The 3691-nt window shown below is 44.6% G+C and overlaps 1 long non-coding RNA gene across 1 annotated transcript; it reads left to right on the top strand.

Moving 5' to 3' along the window:
• Window positions 1–765: 765 nt before the first annotated feature.
• On the top strand, window positions 766–3340 carry LOC143110107 (uncharacterized). Its single transcript, XR_012984064.1, has 2 exons — window positions 766–914; window positions 2397–3340. It is a non-coding gene; the product is annotated as an uncharacterized LOC143110107 (long non-coding RNA).
• The last annotated feature ends 351 nt before the right edge of the window (window positions 3341–3691 follow it).

Here is a 3691-nt window from a genome sequence, read left to right as displayed (position 1 = left end):
TGTGCTTTAAAAATAAAACTGACTTGACTTGACTTGACTGCACTGTCACCTGCAGTGGTGTTTCATTCTATAGACCCTTTCAAGAGAGTTCCATTATCAGCATCATAGTTGGCCCCACAAGGCTTCCGTTTTAACATTCCATATGTTATCTTAATGCAGAGGAAGTAGATTGGGAACCAAATAGAACGTTCAAGCATTGTTTTTGTTTTTATTGTTGAAAGGGTCTATATGAATTGTTCAAAACAAAGTTAGAGATGCTGTGTGTCGGTGTTGCTTGGTAACCATTCACATATTTCTTGTGGAAGAATGATTATGTGAATAAATCTATTATATTTCTTGTTGCTATGCCTTTCTATTATGACATCCAGATATACATAGTAACCGTTTTAGAGAAGCAATCTTTACGAAGTGCCTAAGAGTTGCCCCACCTGACTCCTATGTTTGTGTGTGGCTATTTTGTTTTGAATCTATATTCTTCCTAAAGGCATTATTAAAGATAGGCACAAAAAACTAATTTCCTCCTGTTCATCGATCATATAGTTAGACTAACACTATAATTGTAGCTAAATAACATAATGCGAGTAACACTTTTGGCATTGTGGTTAGTTGAAGTGTAGGCCTACTGTAATGTCTGCTGTACTTCCCTATCTGCAGTTATATTTAGCAGAGGGAACATGCTGTGTGAGGATTACTAAGAAGACACACAGGTTTGGGCAGCTTTGTTAGCTTACAGTATGTGATAGTTACTGCTGGCTATGGCTAAACTGTAGTTCCTGGATCTCCGCTCTGGAGCGGCATGGCCGCAAAGTGAGCTCTTAAGGTCAGACGTTCAACTTCAACACAACTCTCACACTGGGATGCTTTTGATCCATTTGGATGGAAGCGTCTTTTAAAAGACTGAATGCTAAAGAAAGGTTAGTGCTGTGCTCCGCCAGCTGCAACGCTGCGCAGACCTTAAATGTTTTAGCTGGCGGCGGTGAGAGGCAGAGATAGCGCCGTGAGCTGGGGAGGCGCTGCATGCATGATAGCGAGAATGAGGTCGGGGTGCCGTGGTGGTGTGGCAGAGAGAGAGAGAGAGACAGAGAGAGCAGGGATTCATGAGCCTCCGTCTCTGGAGATGCACTAAGACTGACCCCAGTGCTGAGAAGCCCAGATGGTACTCTAATGCTGTTAAGGGCGCCGTAGTAACACTACTAGAACCGCTCGAGAATGTGCACTGTCACTGTGCACACATTTAATGCCTTCATTTAATAGTTTTGTACATAGTACAAATTTGTACATTTAGTACATTTGTAAATAGCCTACAGTCTTTAGATGCTTCGCCCCAAAGCTGCCTGCTCTGAGGGGCACACATTAATCAGTAGCTTTCCCTCAGCTAATGAGCCCTAGGAGAGTTAACAGTGGCCCTCAACTCTGACTATTTTCTGATTATGCAAACTGAACAAAAACACAAAACACTCTACACAGTGAAGGAATGGAGCAAGTCATTTGTTCAAGTTTTTACCCAGTTGGTTGCCATCAGAGCACATGGGGAGAGGGGAGAGAATGTGTGTGCGTGTGTGTGTGTTTGAATGCGACAGGCTGAGGCAGCTGGCTTTTTCTCTCTCACTCTCTCTCTCTCTCTCTCTCTCTTCTGCGGAACATCAGGCTGCTTCACGCCTCCGTAGCGCTCCCGTACCCCACTGCATTACCACTCCGGCGCAAATTGATTTCTCGTGTCGCTGCTGCCGATGCCAGCGGGAGAGGAGAGGCCCCATGTTGAGGAACGCGCTCCGTATTTGGGTCGATCGATAAAGCGCGGAGCCACGGCCACGCTGGACACCGAAGGACCCTGCATGCCGTCCCTTAAGCTTTCGCCCGCGAAAATGTCGAAGTTCACCCTTCATTCGTCAGACCGGGGGGGGGGGGGGGGGGGGGGGTAGTGGTGGGCAGCAACTAGAGCAGGGGGCAGTCAAATTCTCTTTTCCTATTAAGCCTCGCCCACTCTACTCAAGCGATGACGGGAGGACCACTTTCACAGCGGTCACTTTTGATTACGGGCTCCTCCTGATAATGATGGAATCAAGCACACATGCTGTGCTTGCCGGGGAGGTGGACGATGTGTTGTTGCTATTTTTAGATTTGGTCATTATATGATATGGAGCGAGAAGCATATACTGTAGTGCAGTCTAAAAACACATCAGTTGGATGGATTACATTGCTTGGTATCTTCCCAACTCTCTTGTGGTACCACATCTTCATCTGTCCCATTTAATGCACCCCCCCAGCCCTTCACGTTAGTCTCTTATCTGTGATGCCAGTGTCCCTGTTGACCGTGATGCACCTACTCCATTTTCCCTGGGTCACATTCAGTGAGACTTCTAATGGGCATGTTCATTGATTTTTTTTTCTTTCAGAAAATGAAGCAGCATCAAATCAGCAGACAGTGACTGCAGTGTCAACTCATACTGAACAGAGTCCTGAATTTATATTTTGCATTGTGAACTGGGTTCGGCTCCACATAGGGTCGCTACCGCGCCAAATTGGATTAGGCACAAATTAAGTGAGTGTGCCAAATCGAAGAAAGAGATGGTCGCCCTTCATCTAGGAACAGCAGGGAGCCATTCAAAAAAGATACACCATTCGACTGCAGTAATGACACTCGTTCAATCCTTGGTGAGAAAGAAAAAGGACACGGTGAGGAAGTCTATGAGAATGCATTGTGATGTCACACAGTTCAGAGCTGCACAGGTGTGTTTTTAAAAAAAGTAGGCTACCAGCGGTCATTCCAGGCAAGCACATTCTCGAGGGTAAGGTGTCCTCATCAGGAGTTGATAACTATCTTTCAGTTCTATATAAAACACTCCTCCAAGAGCGGGGGGGGGGGGAGGGACGAGTGAAAGCAGCTGTTACAGTGCTCTCCATGTCTGACGAATCATCCAGCCAGTCCTCACTGAAGATGCTGCTGCTGCTGCTGCTGTAGGTGCATGCAGAGCTGTAAATGTCCGGCTTCAGAAAGGAAAAGTCCTGCCACATTTTTGTTTACAACCATTCAAGAATTCAAAGAAAGGTATACTACTACTACTACTACTACTACTAGACTGGGGAAAACACCTCCACTCCCAGAATAAGGCATCTGGACCATAATCTCTTAAAATCAGCTCAATGTAACTGCCTTCACACAAAACAGGTCCATTGTGAGCAAAATGGGCTTTATCTGCATTCTCTGCATTTATCTGGAAGAAGGGAGAAACATTTGCTTGGTTACAATTGCCAGATACATCTTTATGTCATTTCAACAGAGAACTCATTTGGCTAATAAATGAATGAGACTGTAATAGTCTCACTGCTTTTCACTTCATTTTCAAAGTAATGTGCTCCACGGTGATAATGCACACAATACTTCTGCACGTCTGTTATAGGGTAGCAAAATGATTTAATGTGATTAATGATGAGATTTAGAACAAAGTCCGGCATAAGTCACTTAATCCTCACCAGCTCTTAGTTGGGATCCGTCTTTACTTTAATAGCAATGCAACAGAAGAACTGCGGTGCTGCAATTGCCCTTGTGCTTTCCATAAATCTTTGCATTCATTGAGATATATGACTCTACCTCAGAAACATTGGATTTTATCTTACTTTGGAGGAACAGTGTCAATATGTCAATGAGTTTATCTTTGCGCTGGCATGCATTTTGTCAACCTAAAAAATA

Source organism: Alosa pseudoharengus, unplaced genomic scaffold (assembly GCF_046254945.1).
Source record: "Alosa pseudoharengus isolate Yale_2024_CS ecotype anadromous, Long Island Sound unplaced genomic scaffold, YU_APseudo_1.1 YU_APseudo_1.1_scf_7, whole genome shotgun sequence".
NCBI lineage: Eukaryota > Metazoa > Chordata > Actinopteri > Clupeiformes > Clupeidae > Alosa > Alosa pseudoharengus.
The sequence above is the reverse complement of the archived record's forward strand: the minus strand, read 5'-3'. Positions and strand labels throughout refer to the sequence as shown.